Source organism: Parus major, chromosome 2, assembly GCF_001522545.3.
Source record: "Parus major isolate Abel chromosome 2, Parus_major1.1, whole genome shotgun sequence".
Lineage (NCBI taxonomy): Eukaryota > Metazoa > Chordata > Aves > Passeriformes > Paridae > Parus > Parus major.
Window position 1 is genome coordinate 6,861,770 of NC_031769.1, and position 20,361 is coordinate 6,882,130.

The 20,361-nt window shown below is 40.8% G+C and overlaps 1 protein-coding gene across 2 annotated transcripts in view; it reads left to right on the plus strand.

Moving 5' to 3' along the window:
• Window positions 1-20,361, plus strand: part of DPP6 (dipeptidyl peptidase like 6) — a 539,231-nt gene that overhangs the window by 65,301 nt on the left and 453,569 nt on the right. The gene's annotated exons all lie outside the window — the stretch shown is intronic.

Consider the following 20,361-nt stretch of genomic DNA (forward strand, 5'->3'; position numbering starts at 1 on the left):
GCTGGGGCACCGCGCCCCGGCACGGCCAACTTCACCAAGTTGATGACCACGGTGTGTGTGCGTGAGCTGGGGTGTGCGGGCTGCCTCGCCTTTCCTCCGGCATTACTACTGGAAACATTTGTCTTCGTGCCACTCAGGAAAAAAAAAACCCTTCAAAAAAAAAAACCCTACTCGGGATGCCTTTTGAATAATCCCCCTCCTCCCTTAAGGAAAAAATAAAAGCATCCAGCTGCTGTGCCGGAAGAAGTGCTGGTTGCCATCTTGTGCTGATGGAAATATATTGGTGTGTTTTGCCTGCTGGCTTGACCCGCTGGGGGCGGCGGGGCCGGGGGTGCGCGGGGCCCCGCATGCGGCGGCTCCGCAGCCGGGAGGAGCTCGCTGCGGTGGGGCGGGGGAGCACCGCAGCCCGGGAGAGGCTTCAGGGCGCTTCGCCTCAAAACCAACTCACTGCAAATTAACGTGAAGATTGTAAAGGGTACCTGTTGGTCTCCTGTCCCCTCTCTGCTCAGGCAGAGCACTCCTGTGTGCGTTTCGCCTCCCCTGTGAGGGGAAATGCTAATATTTAATACAAAGGTACTATCTGTTTCTCTTGTGCCTTCTGTTGACGTGTTCAAGGAGCAGCCAAAGTATTTGCCATGCTTTAATCAAGTTCTGTAGTAAAATGCTTTGCTGGCTTTTTAAGGAAGAGCCTCCTTTCCCAATTCCAATAATATTGCTTTTCCCAGCAGTAGTGTTTAAGAGGAAGGTGCAATGCTATGTGACCTGTGATTTCAAGTAAGGGAACTGAGCAGGAACTTCTACAAACATTTTTTTTTTCCAGGAGAATTGCACAGCCTGTGTGACTGCAGTGTGCTCCTTTTACCGTGCTTTTTAAATGCCTGGGAAATACCTAGTGCTGGAACATTCTTAATGTGGAAAAATTTAGACTATTATCTGCTTAAGCTACTCATCCTAGCCTTTGGTTAGGATGTTCTCTGTAAAAAAAAATAATCAACCAGCCAAGATGAGATTGTTTGATTCGAGCACAGAGTGAGCCTAATTCACATACATAGAATGTGTAAAATCACAGAATTAGTAAAAACCTCTTGCACGCTTTCCTTGTTAGTCTCTGAAGTCAGGGAATGAGGAGCAGGCAGGGATTCCCCCACTGCCACTCAGCACAGGGCTGGAGCTCCTGCTGGCATTTCTGGCTGGTGCTTCCGAGTGTGGCAAAATGGATCCGCGTATCCACAGCTCTGCGGGATGAGCAAAGGCTGGGTGATGGATCTGCACTCAGGGCTGGGTAGCAGGGGCTGCCCACAGCTCCAACCTTCAGCCACAGACAGCAGATTTTGCCTCTCACACAGGAGCAGGATCTGGCCCCTCAGGCTGCTAAGTCACAGTTACTTCTGTCACATGGGGCAGTCTCCCTGGACCTGAATGCAAGGTTTTTCCTTTGGAGACCTCATTTTTGAGACACTGGGAATAAAAATTAAAGACAGGCAAGCTGTTACATTTGATTTTGGTGGGGGGACAGATGGTTTATTTAGATAATGTCTGTTTTTAGGGCCACCTAAACCATGACACCTGGTTTCTGTGTTAGTATGGTCTGTGGTTGCAGCTGGATCTGTAGTTTATTTAAGCAAGAATTAAGTTTAGGTGACTATTTGAGCCCTAAGACACTTGAATAGATTTTATATTTCTTCAAGATAGTATTTAGAAGACCTAATCCTGAAAACTGAGGTACACTTTGGATGGAAGTTCCAACAAGTTAAGCCTAGTACTTTATTCTTTTCCTTAAGCTGTTGTTTAAAAAATAGTATTTTTGCTTTTATATCACTTTTGTTGCAATTAAAATTGGAATCCTGAACTACTGATGTAAAATCCTTTGATTTGGATGTCCTCCCTCACACATCTGGCAGTGATTGAGAATACAGGGTTAGGGTGTGTGGAATCCCAGGAGGTGCATTACAGTGTGCCCTGCATTGAGGGCTTCAGCAGAATCCAAAGAGCCATTGAAAATTCAAAGTCCACCATAACTTTGTTTGTTTGTTTGTTTTTTGGCAGTTTTGCTGTTGCTTAGAATCCTGACAAGCTTCTAACTATGTATTGATTTTTCTTCTCTTTAAAAATCTTTGTTAAATTGAGCTATTTCATTCCTAAAATGATGTGACAGCAAGTGATAATACTGACACACTGGTCCCTGGCCATGCAGTGGACCCTTTTTAAGTGTGGTAATAGCTCATGGAGTCACTACACCTGTGATTTCTTTATTACCTAATTAGAGCAGCAAAAAACGAAGCCATTCTTGTGACACTGAGATAAATGTTTTTATCCCTGTGGCAGTATTTTACCAGGGCTTTGTTTGGTTTTTTTTTTTTAAACAACAGCATTTACCTGGAAAGGTGCCTATTTTTATTTTACTGCTGTATTTCCCATTCATCATTTGAGCCAGGGGAATGCAACTTACAGAAATAGCTCAGGCTCTTACAATGGGATTTCACTTAATTCTATATAAAAGCTGTAGAGAGTGATTAATACACAGTGGTTTCTCCTAGTAAGAACTGATGTACCCTTGAGTTTTCCACAGTGTATTTGAAGTTAATGTGCAACAATAGGGTATGGACATAAATGTTTATCATGAATGTTTATCACTTTTGGAGTTAATTTAATACACTTGCATTGTATCCTGACTTTAGGTATGGCTATATAATTTATTTATTTAAAATATTCCAGACATGTTCCTTACATGTCCAGCTGTCAGGTCAAGGACAATAGTGCCAACTACATGTTTTATTCTGCACTTCCCTGTGTCTCCCCAGGGACTGATCTATCATGTACACAGGCTTTTTGTTTGTTTGTTTTTGATGGATTTGAAAACAGATGTATCCAAAGGAGCTGATTGGAAAAGGGCCTTTACTGTGCCAGATTCTTCTCTTACAAGCACTCACAAAAATACCAATTTGTTAGAGGTACAATTGCAACAAGAGTAATAAGGCACTACTACCTTTGGTTGTAGACAATTAGGTGAGTGGGAACAATGGGCTGGGGAGAGTACAGAGGGTTCTCGAAGGCAAATTAATGTGCTGTGTGTGAGCAGGCTGTTACTTTGGCACACTTCATGCTCAGTGGAAGCAGTGAGCACCCTGCTCTATCAGTGTGTGCTAGAAGGATTTTGCTGTGAAACTTGTGTTCTGAATTTCAGTCTAACCTGCAGTTGCTCAGTTGTTTGGAACCTGCCAAGAGAAACAGTGGTGGATGTGCCATGTTTCTGCTTTACTCTGATGAAAAATGTATGCGTAGGGCAAAAGAGACAAGTTGGCTGAAGGAGAGTCTGGAGATTTAGATTTTCAGTTTGACTACTTAAATTCCAACTCTGATAGCTGCAGTTTTGATGTACATGTAAAAAAACCCAAATAAAATAAGCCCAGTGGCAACTGTTAGGTCCTCAGAAGTCTGCTAGCACCTCTGAGGCCTCAGAGACCACAAGGGTACAATTGACACGAGGACTAAGCTACTCTGTCATCCCAGGAGTGCTCCTGCTCTTCCTTGAGAAACACAACTCTGGTGCCTCTCAGGAGCAATAAATTCTTACTAAAATAAATAAGACCTTGGTGTTCCATTGTGATTTCCCTTATTTGCCATCATTTACCTACAGGTGTTTCTTGCAGTGTTCAATTGCATGGCACTGAAACAGCACGAAATTCTCAGCCAAAAATGCAGTTGTGTTAACAAGGGGTAAAGAAGCTGTGTAAAACTTAATTTTTTTTGAAATTCCCACACTGAAGTGATGTAGTTTCTGATCCAATGCAGCTTTCTGCTACTTTAGCCTTCCCTCTGTCTTATATTTAGGTAGACTTAGAAGCCAGATGCAATCCAGATTTTGTGTACTATTCCTTAGTTGTTGACTACCTCAGCTAAAACACAGGGAGCTCCAGAACCAAAAGCAAGGGAACTGTGGTAGCAGTTCCCAGGTGAGCTATCACGAGTTCAGCTGAAGTTTAAAGCCAGGCAGGAATTCAATTGCTGATACTACAGCAAAAATTGCAGCAAAAAAAAAAATCTTTGCAGCTGCTTAGTGAAAGGCAAGTTGTGTTTTGAGGACTGGAACATTCTCGTATCATTTCTGGGTCTGGCATAAAGGGAAACAAGGGTTCCCCTTTGTTAGGATAATATGTGCAGCAGGCATACAATCCATAGGAGGTGCTGGAATTGCTGCATTGTGGGAAAGCTGTAAGATATGTTCTCTTGGCATGCTGCTTGCTTGTTGGTGGAAATTAGGAGCCTTTTTTTACATTTAAGGTGGGATGGCAGAGAGTTCCATAAACTTTATAAGATCTTAATATTGTCCATGTAATGTAGTGTCATTTTAGATACATCCTTACTTACAGGGTAGAGAAGCTCAAAGCCTGGCATTATGAGGGATCCACTAGAGTTGCAGGACCTGTGAGAAGTAGATGGTGCCAGGCTGACTCAGAATAACTTTGGGAGCTGTGGGAAGCACTCCACATTGCTGGCTTGCTATTTTGCACTGTGATATTGAAGGAGGGCATGTGGTCTAACTTTAATTTTCACTGTCAGAAGGGTTCAAAATCTTGAATCTGATACTGCTCCTCACACCTGCATCTTTTTCTTCAGTATTCCTCAGCAGCTTCTCTGGTCTCTCTTACTTGGATGAAAAAGGTGTGCTTTGTGTTAATTTCTTCCTCCTCTGAGCTGTCTGACTTTTCACAGGACAATCTTTCCCCTCCCTCTCTTTCTGAATCTTTTCACTGCTTTCCCAAATAGTAGAAGAGGAGAAGTTGAAGTGGCTGTTATGATTTTAGTGAATGACAGCTGAGTGGGTGGCTGTAGAGCCCTGAGCAGCAGCAGAGCCACAGAGCTGTCTGTGCAGCAGGGAAGACAGCATTTGTATTTGAGAGGTTACATTTATTCATTAATGAAGTCTGGATTTGCTTGTTAAGATAAATACCTTAAATGTAAATTTTGTAGATGTTGATGGCCTGAGGTTTTATTTGATGAGGAGAGTTTCTCTTTCTGTGCTGTGGAATGAGTCTTTCAACTGCCAGCAGATACTACACAGCACATTTGAAGTGTCACTCTTGTGTATCTCAGAACTTTGCACTCTCAGTAGTGGCCTAACTGATTATGTAATGGGGAAGGCAATTGAGAATCGTGCCCCAAGAGCACCTCTGGTTTGTACACAGCCCTTAGTACCAGCAGGGTCTTTAATGCAGCTGACAAAGACAAAACAAGATTCAAAGCTGGAAGTTGGAGTTAGAGCGTTCCAAACTAGAAGATAAAGTGCTCCGTTTTTACAGTGAAGGTGATGAACTGCTGGAACAGTCTCTGTGGGAGTGTGGTAATTCTTCATTAGAACAAGATGTGCATAGGATTCCTCTGACTAAACACTGGCTTCTTTAGTATAGACATTTATATCTAAGTTAGTCAGCCTGGGCTCTCTCTACAAATTAGTCAGTGGAGTCTGGGGCATGATTCATCCCATCTCCATGTAGATGTGTAAAATGGGCCAGCGTACCTGCACTCTTAAATGCCAGCTTCTCTCCATTGACTCAAGAATTATGGGGTACAAGCTGAACCATAAACATCTACCCTGCAGATATCTAAGTGATGAGTCTGTCTGTTGCTTAAACGTAGTCATAGATATTCCAGAGCATCTTAAGTGAAACTAAGAGCCTTTTCCAGCCTCCTCTGTTACATCAGACAAAAACTGCTCTGCACATCTGCCTAGGGTTTGTCAACTACATTTGCAGTAGCATGTGAAGATAGATGAGCTCCACATTTGGAGCTTTGCTCTTCCCAGAACCCTGCAGGCTTGTGAAGAAGCAGATCCAGTCTCCCAGCAGCACAGCCCAGCTGTTGCAGGAGAGGAGCTCCATCTCAGCAAGATGCCATCCTGTAGCAGAAATCTCTTGGTCTGTAGTTTGCATAAATGAGCTGTCCTAGAACATCCTAATGCACCCTTGGCTTTAAAATTATTTAATCCAAATGGTTTAATGTCATCACAAGTGCAATATGAGGATTTATTCTTCTAGGTCTGTGTTTGCATGTGTGTTGTCTGTACAGTATTGTACTACACAGTGACTCACGTGAGATTAACAAGCAAAGCCCATTTATTAAATTGTTTTATGTACTCTAAATCTCATGTAATCCACTAATGCATAATGCTGTCACTTAGTAAGCTTGGCATTCCTTCCCAATGGAGCATTGCAAGTTCCCATAGTATTCAGTCCTTTTGAAAAGGCTGCAGTTGAGAATGCAATTTTAAAAATAAATCTGAACCATTACAGCCTGACTGCTTACAGTACACAGAGAACTGGGACCCAGCTGTAGCATGCATTCACCTGTAGATTGCATGGATTTTCTATCCTCTTAAGGACATTGTACAGACAGAGCTTCCATTCTAGCATGCAAAGTTTGCATTTGTAGTGTCCTGCTGCCCTTGGAGAGGATTATCAAGATTATGTCTAAATTCTGCTTTTGCAAGAAACTGGCTTTGTGCATCTGTGGAGATGTTGGTGAGGCCTTGGGAATTCCTGGAGCATCTGTGTTGTAATATTTATGCTGTGCTCTGGGAAGAAGTGTGTGTCTTGCTGGTGGTTTCTGAGCTCAGAAATTTCCCTGTGGGTTCTGTATGCCCAGAAATATCCTCTTCATTGCTATAGAAGTGAAGAGTGGGAGCAGAAGCAGTGGGATTGCCTGTCATATCTTGATCAGGGGGTGAATTATTATGTGTGTAACTGGATCCAACCCTCAGTTGTTAATAGGTGGTTCCCAAGTTGCACACGTGCAAGGCACAATAGAAGAGTTGCAAACTCTGTGCGCCTCCAGTAACTAATTCAGGATTTATTTTGTGACAAGGCTCTTTTCATAGTGTGTCTGTTTCTATGAAGTATTCCCACCATCTCATCCCTAATTACCATGGAATGATGATTTAGGGGGTTGATGAGATGCACACAAGTGTCCAATCAAAGCAAGTATGAGAAAACAAACAATTGAAGGCAGTGGGACGAGCTGCAGTGGTGAACACTGTATGCCCAGGTCAAGCACTGGATGGTGAGCAGACTGGTCAATGCTGTGGAAAATCCTTCTCAAGTTACAGTGAATGCTGGCCAGGAGATTTTGTCAACTCAGGCATGTGTAGACAGACTTGGCATGAATTCCAGTCACATATTGCGTAGCCTCATTCTGTAGTCATTATTCAGCACTTACTCAAGCAAAACTTTTGCCAAACTTAATGGGTTTACTACTCCTGCTGAAATGAGTAAGACTTTTATCTGAGGCTCAGGTGCTTTCAGATGAGAGTCTCAACACATAACCCCACCATGTTCTGTGCCACCAGGGATTTTCAGTAATTTTTAAAAGGTAACAACACTGAAATATACTGCAGTTGACAAGAAAAAAATTAAAAAGTGGTGAACTGCATGGTAAAAAAGCAAGAAGAAGAAAAGCAGAGTGGGGAGGTTAAGACAGGCACTCTATATATGTTACTCCATCTCATTTTATAAGTTGTCCCCCATGGAGAGCCCCATGAGCTCCTCCATCAGCTGTTCCCCAGAGCATGCTGTGTGCCTGCACTTCTGCTTATGTTTGTTTTCACTGATGATGTCAAACTGGAAAACATGCTGAAAATGAAACATTTTTATTTGTTTATCATTTGGGACTGATGTTATTAAAAATGCAGAGAAAAATTGAAATTATAGCTTGGTATGTTTTCTGTAAATACTGAGTACTTCTTCTGCAGCCTATGATATAACCAAAGTAACTTAGAAATAAGCTTGTATTGCTTTTTTTCTAGTGCCTAATTATAAGGATGTAAAAAATATGCTCATGATAATGCATTCTCATCTGGCTGTGAGGGGGCTGAAAGTACCACTTATGAAGATCTAGTTTGTAAAGCAAGTGATTGTAATGCAGGAGTATGACTGTTCATGAGCTCTGAGTTTATTGACTGTTAAAAACTGGATCTGTGGCCTACATGAAGGATGTATAAAATGCTGTGGGTAGAGCAGTAATTCAGAAATTAATTGTAGTTCCTATCAGTATGACTGAGCCTTTGCTGAGCTCACTATTTAGAATTTTTCTCAGGGAAGAGAAGTTAATCTTACATTCTCTGTTTATTTTATGTTATTTTCTGTGCATTTTATTTCATTTGCGTTAACCATGTTCATCTACATTTGTAATCTGTTAAAAACATTGTTAAGGATGGTCCATTTTGGTTGGATTTAGACATCCTTGTTGCAATCAAAATCTATAATAGATTATAGAGAGTTTAAAATTTTTAAAATTTAAAATTAAAATTTGCTCCTTTCTGTACCAGTATCTTGGGTTTTACAGATACACCGTATTTTGGTTTTTGTTTTTCACATTGTGGTTTTTTGGTTTTTTTTTTAATAAAGAGAGCGTTTCTCACTATTTTCCTACTCAAATTTTAACAGAATTGCAGTCTTGGTAGGGAAAGGAGTCCATTGGTAATATCTAAGGGTAGCAAATAAATCCTATGCAACAGCAATTAAAGCAAAAATCACGTCCTCCGGAGGCGTGCTCCTTGTTATGTTCCCTGTTCAGCAGCGTACTTAAGCACCTGTTTAACATTAATGGTAAGCATATGCTTAAATGTTTCTGCTGACTTGGGAGTTATGAGAAGCCTGCCTTGCACACACAGTGGTTGAACAGCCCATTTTCCATCTGAGTGCGAGCCCAGAGCACGGTGCTAGCTGTGCATTTTCCAGGTTAATTAGATTGGCATAACAAGATCCCTGGTGGACTCTGTGCAGTCATCAGCTCTTCTGTGCTCTCTGGCTATCGGGGGCTCTGCTTCAAGTTGTGCATCTTGTGCTGGTAACTGAAACAGAATATTGCACTCTATTTCACCAGTGTGTTCAAATGGAAACAGAATTGAATGGATTGCAAGTGCACCATAAATAAAAATTTAGCTCTATATTGCTAGCATGAATATGGTGCATCCTTCAAATGCACAGTGTCTACCAAGGACTATTTATTCTACAGAGCTACCAATAATGGTTATACTTTCATGAATTATGCATGTGTTTGTCCTTAAACCTCACCTGGCTGTGATGTGGAGTGTTTAAGATTTGAAGCTGGCTGTACATATAAATTGCAGATATTTTTCATAAAATATAAAGTCCTTACAGGTTTCTTTGTAATATTAGAATCCATCGTGCCTGTGTCTACAATAAGGAAAAAAAAAGGAAAAGGAATAAAAAAATTCTAATTCACTACAGGAGAAAAAAAAGAGAGCTTGATGCTCAAGAGTCTCTCAAGAAAAGGCAAAATTATGTGAAGTCAAAGGTGATCTATTCATCTATTCAATAAAGCAAGCAAGATGAGATGGAGGCAGAGAAATCCATCTAGGGAAAAAAAAAAGGGGTTATTGTAGAAATAAGGGAGTTATTATTTACCAAATGTGAGGGCATTCTGACCCCACAGAATGCCTAGAAGCAACTTGCCAAAGTGTAAAATTGTAGCACTGAGCATCACTGAGCATTATCTATTCTGGTCTTCTGATGGATTAAAATGAGGAGAAAAAGCACACACTTTCAGGGAGATATTAAATAGATGCGGAGGAGTATAATTGCTTTACCTGAATTCAGTGGCACAAAATTTAGCTTTTCAGTATTTTCAGAGAGAAGCTGCCTTGGTTTCCCCTAAAGTTTCCACTATTCTCACCATTTATACACTTCTATCGTGTTGGAATTTCTGGTTTCTAGAGAGTTCCCTAGTATATAATTTTCACATTCAGGTACATTGCTTGGTTGGTTTCAGCCTAACCCCTTAAGTTTTAAAGAGTTTTTAAAGAGTTATGTGCTAGTGAAACTGCATATTAACAGTGCCATCACCAAAAACATTGAGACAAAGTGGACTAATCTGCAGAATGGTGACAAATGGCTGTTGTGCTCTCCTGAGCTCTCTGCTCCCTGATGTAGTGAAGAAGACACATTATGAATAGATGTGGCTGCAGAAAAGCAGAACAATGGAAAGACTGGGAGGCTTTGGACATTTTGCACATGTTTAAGGGGAAGCTTTCAGTCTTTGAATCCATCCTAAACTGATAGTTATCGATGGCTGCTAACATTTATTGCCTGCTCGCTCATTTTTGGGTGATGTGGGAGGAACAGAGCCCCAGCTGCATGAGAGGAATTGCTGTGAACCACCTCGTGACCACTCAGACACTCTCTGGAGGTGACTGATGCATCCATGTTGCACATCACTTAGCAGGAACCTCCCTTGTTCCCAAAAGGCTTTGTTGTTACTGGAATTGAAATAAATTCCATGGAGTTATTTTCAGCTTGAAGAACAGGATTCAGTCCTGAAAGATGATTTTGTTCTGTGATGTGTGAAGGTGTTTGTTGCATGCAGGGATTGATGCTACAAGGCTGCCTGAGACCAGGCTAGAGCAGAATAGGAAGGAGATGTGTCCTAAGAGTGCAGCATCTCTGTGGGGAAAGCTCTGGAATGGGCTGTCTTTGTGAGCTGTGCCTTTTGCAGGGAGCTAGCAGCACTGCTTGGAAGGCAGCTTGGAGGTGGAAGTGCCACGTGGGAAACACAGACGCTCAAATTCTGGTTCCTGGAGTGAAATAAAGAGTGAGTTAAATTTGCAGTCAGGACACCTGCAGTCTCCACTTGTGGGTAGAGTCTCTGTGTCAAGGAATGTTGCAGTTGAAGCACAAGAACTTGCAACTCACAGGATTGAAGGATACAAAGTCTAGTTCCAAGCCATCTAAGTAACCACAGCATAGCATCTTTTATATTGGTGTATGCTGGAGAAATTCTGCTTGAGGCTAGGAGAGTCCATTGGATCACACAAGCTAAGTCCAGTAAACACATCTGCTATTTGAAAAGTGAATTCATTTATTTCTCTTGTGCCTTGTAAATGTGACAGACTGGCACATCCACACTGCTGGATTCTGTATCTTGGGCTTTCTCCTTTTTCCTCCTGTAGTAAGCTGGTTTTCCTCTCATGTAACTAAACAGGTAGAGACTTGTAGCAGAAATACTAACGCTGGTATGAATGAAATACAGATGCAAATATGTCTCTGTAAACACTGTAAAAAGAGTGAAATAACTGTGAAAAGAGTGACATGTGCTGATAATAGAAAACATTGTTCCCAGCAATAAAACTGAGCAATGTGTTGAACTGTGAAGCCAAAAAAGTCACAGTACAGACATCTCTCCAGCACAAGACCTCGCTTTCTAAGGACACTAAAAGGCCACAAGGTACTAGCATACACACATTGTGTGTGTGATGACAATTCTTTCCCTGTTATGCCAACGGGGAGCTACACCAGCCGAACAAATGTTTATTTTTCAGACATACTCCATGTAAATAAAATCAGCTACTGACCTGCAACCTCACTAAGAATTAGGAATGCCTAAGTGGGCAGGATTTAGAATAAAGGGACTGCCTCTTCTCAACTGTTGACTCATAAAAATTATAAAAGATATGCCAAAAAACTAACTTGTCATTACCAGTCAAGAAAAAAAACATGTGTTGTGATGGAAAGTTAATAGTTGATACCCCTTGTCCTCTGTGACATGTGAAAATCATCTCAGTCAGCCTACCTGAACACGTATCTTGGTGCACTTGACAGTGTGATGGATGAACTCTGAGAGAGAGAGAGAATGAGTGAGTGGATAGAACCAGCATATTCAAATTTTGCTAATAAATACCATTTTCTTCCATATGGTATTGCACTGGAGCTTGTTACACTCATTTCACACACGCTCAGAAGTAGATGTCACTTGCTGCATGCTAACGAGGATCAGTACACTGTGGTATGTCACACATGGAATGGGAATGGGGGAAGGTCACATCTCCTGACCTCCCCAGCCATGTGATGGCACTTGTGCCACTGAAAGATGTGACTGGAAAAGATGAGAGCAGGGTGTCTGGGGGCTATGAAAATCCAATGATGGAATATGTTAAAATAATGAAGCCAAGTGCATTTACAAATGTCTTAGTCTGTCATGCCTACACCATTACACTTATCAATCAAATCTGTAATTTCATCAAGAAATTAAATAGGATTTGTTTGACAGGACCTATTTTCTAGAAATATGTATGGAGTAACATTAATTATACTGCTATCCTTTAATTCTTTATTAATTGACTCCCATTTCGGCTTTACTACTTTTCCATTTTTAGACAGAGTCCTTCTGAAGGGAAACTAACCCAGAGATATAATTTCTGTGGGTAAATAAGGCATTAATTTTGGAAAGGCTTGTTGTAAATGCTGTAAATCATGAGAGTAAATCCAGCAAGGGTGAAGAGGAGATGCAGGGAGACACTTTATTATACGAGGTGAGACAGAGCACCATCAGCAGGAAAGTCCATTTGAGAATCTGCAGCATCAGTAAAATGGAGCGCGTGTATCCGTGAGAGGACAGGAGAGTGAGGCAGAGACAATTGTTATTAGTTAAAGTCCTAAACAGTGATATTGTTTGTTACACACTTTGTTTGCAAGGAGTAGGAATGTATGCTGAAGGTGTGAGGAGAGGCAAAAATGGTATTGGTGATTCTGTAGAGAAACAACTTCATGAAGAGAAGAAAGGTATAAACAATTAGATACAGCAAGGACAGACCGGGGTGAGAAGCAAAAGAATCTTGATGGAGTTCTGTGTGTGCTGTGCTGGAGTGGTAGTGTATGACATGCAATCTGAAAAGCCCATGCCACATTGCTGTGATGTGGAGCAACTTAAGAAGTTGTTAATGCAAATGTGTCCTGCCATGGGGAGAAAAGTAAGTCTAGAGATTTGACTATAAACGGGAGTAAGGACTAACCTATGGTAATGAAGTAAGGACTAACCTATGGTAATGAAATGCAAAGTATCTGATCAAAATTCAGAATGTTAATCTGAACAGTAAATCTTTATATGAATGTGTCACTTGAGCCCCATAGTCTGCACAGTTTTCTTCTCACAGTGTATGTTGCCCTTGATGTCCATTGTGACTGCAGAGTGTGCTAACATTTCACTGTTCCCACTTTGTTTGTCTGCCAAAGCTGCATGGAGTCAAATGGCTTTAAAAGTTTCCTGACTACTGGAAGCTCCAGGATGTGCAAGACAGCTGTGATTTGTTGAATTCTAGGGCCTTTGCATAGGTTTGAGGGGGTGAGATATTTAACCAGTGGGCATAGCATTTGATCTAGTAATAAAAAATAGAATTTAAAGGAAACTCTGTGTTTAAATGCCAACAGGTGCAGTGCCCTGTGCTGAGCAGGGGCCACTGTGGTATCCTCAGCTTATCTCCTCCACACAGGCTCTGAGACATCTCATGGTTTCTGAGGAGAAGCAGTAACCTGCAATGAATACACTTGGCTTGGCATACAACACATTTGGAGGGAATATTATCATGATTTCTTGTGTGACCTTGGACAAATCTCATGTTGCTGCCATACACAGGTAGCTGCAGGGCAGCTCTAGCATCTCCTCCTGTGGGAACCACATCCTGCCTGGAGCTTCTCACTGGGCTTTACCTTCCTTTCCCATTTGTAGAATAAGGAATTGATAATTCCTTCCATTCCCTTTCTTTCTAAGTTTTGACTGTAGAATTTAAACTCCCATAGTATCCATCTGTATTTATTTAGTGCATAAACTGTGTCTTATTGTGCTAAATTTAAGTGCTTGTCTATAATTAGAATTCCATTAAATGATACAAATGTCATTGATCTATTGAATAGACAGTGTTCAATAAGGGATGATAGGAATCTGTAAATCCATACAATACTGGTTAGGATATACATGTAGAACAGGTTTATACCAAATTACAAAGAAAACTGAGGATAATGTCCCCTATTCATGTCCATGTCTGGTGCTGAGTCAGGGTTTTAGTATGAACCAAAGCAGAGTTTATCAGAGATAGTGCACAGAAACTAACTTTTCTTACTGAATCAGACAATATCATACATATTAGTAAATTGATAATATTTCAGTTGATGAGAAAATCCTGGCAGATAGTGGAGTCTTTTATAAAATTTTCAAATCAAATATTTCTTCCTGTATTTTTGCTGGTAACCTCATTTAGGAACGTTATGGTTTTGATAATACAGTGCTTAGAAAGAGATGAATTAGAATACTCTGTCAAAGTCTGATATCTGAAAAAAAAAACCACCTTTGAAATATAATCCTTGATGGTTGTTTGCTTTTATGTTATATAAATAATATGTGGAAAATTAATTATTTTGAGTTTAATAAAATGAGGATTTGATTGATGGGAACTGAAATTTTGTTTACTAGGAGGTTTCAACAGTCCTTGTTTTCATCTTGCTTTGGAAGGAAAACAAATATTGAAATAATTTTTCTGCTAAATGGAGGTTTAATTTCCTCTTCTCACCTTGGTTTTGCTTTTTAGCACATAATTTTCCCATCCATTTACAGCCTGTCAATACCATTAAAAATGTATTGTAAATTGAACGGACTGAAAAAAGCATATTTAGACATAAACTATTAGTCTTTTCTTAATTCATCCTTTGCCTATGCGAGACCAAAATCTGCATTCACAACTGCTTTAATATTCAAGATGATGTTTCTAGCCTGATTTGACTTCTTTCAGGTTGTTGGTAGGGATAAAGTGAGAAGGATTTAGATTAGAACCTCTACAGGATGGAAAGTTATTGGGAGATGCCTTGTTTCTCTGTCTTCATCAGAAAGAGAGCTGCTGTTTGAGATCTGTAATTGTTGTGCATAGCTTTCTTTGTGTTGAGGCCCCAGAGAGTCATTACAGCTTTTACAATAAGAATGTGATAGCTCCTTTGCAACCATGAATATTCCTTTACAAAACATGGTTTCAAAGTCACTCATTATCAAGAGTGCACTGATGAGTACTGGTTTGGTTTCAAGCAGAGCATTCTAAGATCTCCAAATGGACGAAACTTTCTAACATGCCTGGATAGATCTAAATCCCATTTTGGGTAATTATTCGGGTACCAGTACTACCCATTTAGGTCTTGGTTCTCCATGCATATCATGTAGAGTTGTGTCTTTTAAGATGAGCACAGAGAGGGAAATGTTGCCCAAGGTGAAACCACAACACGTAAAGGCACTCTTTGTCCTGTTTTCAAGTAATCACTGGCAGTGAATCTGGGTCAGGCAGCTGCTCTGAGCACCATGCTCCTATGACTAATCTGATATCATCCCAGACCTGCTTGGATAGATCTACCAGAGCTGCTGTCATGCTGTGACTACATTTAAACTTGACCTTGATCACAGTCCCCACTCTGTTCACTCTTTCTAAATACAGTTTATTCTGTCCTTGTTTGCCTTGTTAAATCTGCTGAGATGTGTGTGTTGGCTTTAGACAAACAGCTCCTAGAGAAATGCTATCTCTTAGGGTAATCCTTATTCCACAGCAGATTTGCCTGGCTGGTGGGGTGTGGTGAGAGATCCCAGTGTCCCAAGGTAGCCACCAGCAATCTACAAGAATGGTACCAACTGACCCAAAAAAGACTTGTGCATGAAAGCTGGCCTGGAGATTTGCTGTTTTTTCATAAAGGAGACCCCTCAAAGTTTATGCTTTATGTCATGTGAGCTCTCTCAGAAGGAAAAGTGAAAAGAAGAAAAATACTGAAGCATAGCACTCAATCCCTTCTTTCAAGCTAATATGCAAAGGATTAGTGGTTTAAATACTGTTTCAGTTCTTGCAGTGTTGTTGCTCCTTACATGGGCTGCGCTTCTAAATCATTGTCTAACATAACTCTGTGAAAGCATCAGTAACAAGTTTTTAGCTGTAGTCCTAACCTTGTGTTTCTCCCCAGCATGGAAGATCTAGCTTCCACACTCTCCTTTCTTCAGGCCTTTTCTGTGATCACTGTGGGAAGAAAGTCCTGCCCTCCTCATGGTTTATCTCTCTGTACCACTACAGTGCTATGGTATTTGTAGGTCATTGGTTTATTTTGCTGGGGCAGGCAGGCAGTCTTTTGAACTTCACCAGAGAGAATGTGTATGTTATACTGTGGTGTTCCTATTTCTTGCTGGTTTCTTTTCAGTCAGCAATTCGGCCAGGAGCACTTCAGTACATTTTTTTTTTTTTGCAAAATACAATTGATAAATATTGAATTCAAAGCACTGGATGTAGCTGCTGGCAGTATAGGTGCATATTTCTGTACATTCTGTCATGAAGTTTGGATGCCAACTGTTATTGAGAATGAGGCGATGAAACTCTTTTAAAAACAAGAAATGATACTTCATTGCAAAGCTGCAGTGCACAAGGACCTTGTATTTCTAGCCATGCTCTCTGCAGTCTTCCTTGTTGTAATGACAAGAATTCCTGGCTATTAGCGGGCTGACCCAAATAGACTAAAGGATGGTTTTGTTGCAGAGAAAGTTTCTGCTTCCTTTAGATTTAGTCTGCCCCAGCGCTGCACAGCAGAGACTCATGGGCCTGTGAGTATGGTGGTGTGATCTATAAATGACCCTGATTATCACTTTCATAAATGACTGAATTTTCCAACCAAATTACCAATGAAGTGAAAGGCATTGAACAAGATTTTTAATTATAACAAATGGAATCTGTGCTCTCTAATCAGACTGTTGTACAGGTGGCTATTATTCATTGCTAAAAGTTAGAGCAATTAAACTTCAGACAGTCGTTAGGCAGATTATATAAAAGAATCACTTCATTTGAAGGTTTGGGTATTGGTTTGGTTTTTTTTTAATTACTGTCTCTAGTGGAAACTCACATTATATTGATTTTTTCAAACCTGCCTAAAGGTGAAGTATTAATACTTGTGCTAAAACAGCTACTAGAGGTGTTACTGGTATAGACTTGCAAACTTAAACAAAATTAATGTTGTGTCTTGATTTTGTGAGATGGTAAAAGTAGTAGAAGGAAATATGGGGTTTTCTGTTTTTTTTTTTTCATCTTAACATGTCTTTTTGGATTTGAATTTTCTATCTGCCTCTGAGATGACAATACCATGTCCTTTCTCCTTTTCATATATGTGAAAGCTGACTGCTTCCCTGTTAGACAAGTGTGGAGGGGTATCTGTTCTGACTCATATGGAGACAAGGGTATTCTGGACCAACGCTGAGGGTAGATGTAGTCCCTTGGCTCAGTCTGCAGCTGGCTGCTGATGCAATATGATCCTGCTTTGAAGAATAAGGTGTATGGCTCCTTTGTAACATATTTGTGGCAGGGATTTGAAGCTACTTTGGTGCAAAAAAAAAAATCTCTATTTCTCCAAATTTTCTCTAATGGGCCTTGTATCCATGTTCAGCCATTTGTAAAGCGGACAACGTAACGTTTGTCTGTCATATGGGAATATTGCTCAGCTTGCTGAGGGGTAACTTAAAAAGCATTTAGAGATCCTTAGATGGCAGATGCTATAAAAAATACTGATTCTTTGTACTGTTTCACTGCTCTTCTTGTCCATTTTAAGTCCAGCTCAGCACTTACAGCAAGATGTCAACACTCTGCTCCTGTACAAAAAAGCAGGTTTGCTGCCTGGTTTTGTGGAGGTGCAGTATTAGTATTCCACCACGCATGCACAAACAATGGCTTTAGAAATTAAGAATAAAACTACCTAATCCTGAATATATTTAACTGGCAGCAGGGCACAGTGGGAAGGTGCTTCTACATCCAGGTCAAATATTACAAGAACTCCTCCTCAGTCTTTACTTAGAGAAACAAGGAAGGAACCCAAGGCTGTAGTGTAATTGCGGTTCCCTTCAGGCCTTGGACATTCGGAATCACAAAATCAACTCATTACTTAAGTGAGCTTTGAGTGATGAGCTTTGAAGGATGAGCATCCTTTTTAAAGGATAACAGTTGCTGCTTACTCAAATGTTTTTCCAAAAGCCTTGATGAGATTTGAATGCCTGGTTCTCCGGAAATAGAATAATCCTCCAAGTGGCCTGGAAAAGCCCAGCCTGAACAGTGTGCTTTCAGAACGACCTGTGCTGTGTTTCCCCACTGAATCTGAATTCAAAGGCCGTTCTTTGGATGGGCTTCTAGCAAGGCTTAAAATCCTGTGGGAGGGAGTGTACGGTGTGGTGCCGGGCTCTGGCCGTGGCGCCGGGCTCTGGCCGTGGCGCTGGGCGCTGTCCGTGGTGCTGGGCGCTGTCCGCGGTGCCGGGCGCTGTCCGTAGTGCTGGGCGCTGTCCGCGGTGCCGGGCTCTGTCCGCTGTCAGCAGCAAGGAAGACTGAACGTGTTCTCAGCACATCGCTGGGCCAGTGCCTGCCCCACTCCCTGGATTTTAACCCACAGACCTCAGCCCTCTTCTTGAGAGTCTGCACATGGCAATTCATTTGGTCCTGGTTCATTTTATTGTAAAGGAATTGTGTGCACAGACAACTGTGCAGAGGCTTGCTCCAAAAGTACAAGAGTGGCATCTTCTTAAAATATGGTCACAATTAGGCATGCGGGAGCCAGGATGAAAACACAACACTATTTTCTGCCTTGTTCCTTATCAGCGTGTTGCAAATGAGGAAGAACATTTATACAAGATCACCCGCCTCTTCTTATTTCTGGTTGGCCACTGTCACAGACCCTCAATGTGGGGATCTTCAAAAAAAGTTCATCTGAGGAGTTGTGGATTCTCTGCCCCTGGAAGTGTTCAAGGGAAGGTTGGATGGATCTCTGAGCAGCCTGCTCAAGTGCAAAGTGTCCCTGCACATACCAGGAAGGCTGAAATGAGATGATCTGTAAGGTCCCTTCCACTCCAAGCCATTCTATGATTCTATGAATTAAATAAAAAATTTTCAGTTGGCTATTTAAGCCACACAGAGCTCTCACTCAGAATTAAAGTAGCCTTCATTTCATTTTGTTTATTTTACTCTTAAAGTGGATTAAGCTAAATTAAATTAAAGGCATTTAATTCCATAAGGGACTATCTTTGCAGATTCTTAATGTTGCATAACTTGTCCATCTACATAGTAAGTTTACATGTAGCATTACAAGAGTCTCAGGGTAAACAGATCTTTAGCCTTTATCAAGAAAATATTTATTTGCTGATTAATAATATACTTTGAAAGTGTTTAAACTTATAATGAATCAGGGCACCACTGTTCACTGGGGGAATTGACATGGAATAGCAAATGGACTGTGAATTCCTAGTTTAGGATGATGTAATTTTCCCTCTGTATATAAAGCAGGTTCTGTTGAGGTCTGTAAGTATTTTCTGTAGAATTTAAGGCCCTCAGTTCTGCTTAGAAGCATGATAGTCACAGAGTCATAAAGTGAAGTGGGAATCTGAGGCCTGATTTAGCAGGAAATACTGTGCACATGCTTAGCTTTAAATACAGAGGTAGTTTGATTGACTGGTTAAGAATTGCCCTGAATCAGAGCCAAAGTGCTGTGGCTTTTGGTGACATTTATATGGCTTCAGGATATGGATGTTCAATGAAAACTTCAATGACAGTCTTCCTTAATAATTCAGAACTCCCGATTTTTCTTCAGAATTAATATCATTCTGGATGATACAATCATTCTGCAAATTTGAGTCCTGGCTCTCTAAGGATTTGTTTGCAGGGAGTATCTTCAGCTTCAGTGGCTTTATTAAAAGCAGAAAAAGCAGGCTGTAAATTTATTTTTTTTTTTTTAATTGAAGTTGCTTGTCTTTTATTAAAGCCATTTTGAAGCTATTTTTTTTAATTTTTTTTTATTTTTTTTAGTTTCCTGGGAAAACAGTGTTGTGCTTTCCAGCCATCTGTATTTTGTAAGGCCTCACCTGGAGTGAGTGAGTGCATTTAGATTGGATCCTCAGCAGAAGAGAGATGTGCAGCTGTTAGAATCAGTTCAGAGGAAGTCACAGATGCTCAGAAGGCTGGAGCACCATTCCTGAGAAGACAGGTAGAGCTGGAATTATTCATATTGGATATAAGAAGGCTCTGGGCAGACCTCAGAGATCCTTCCAGTACCAGGGCTATGAGACACCTGGAGAGGAGCTTTGGACAAGGGCATGTACTGATGAGAAAAGAGATAATGGATTTAAACTGGAAAAACACAAGTTTAGATTGGGTATTGAAAATTCTTTACTGTGAGGGTGGTGAGGCACTGGCACAAAGAATCTGTGGCTGCCCCATCCCTGGAAGTGCTCAAGGCCAGGTTGGATGGAGCTCTAAGCAACCTGGGACATTGGAAGGTGTCCCTGCCTGTGGCAGGGGGACTGCAACAAGATGATTTTTAGGGTCCTTCCAGTACAAACAATTTTGTGATTTATGCAGTTTTTAATACAGAACATCTTTTTTCTTCATTAGGAGATGAAAAACATTAATAGCAACACTGTCATGAAGTAATGCACAGCTGTTGATTTACTTCATTGCAGTCACAGGTTGCTATTTTCTGGGGAAATAAAGAAACAAAGGAATCTTGGGGGAGGACTGTGGGGAATGAGGCAGTACTT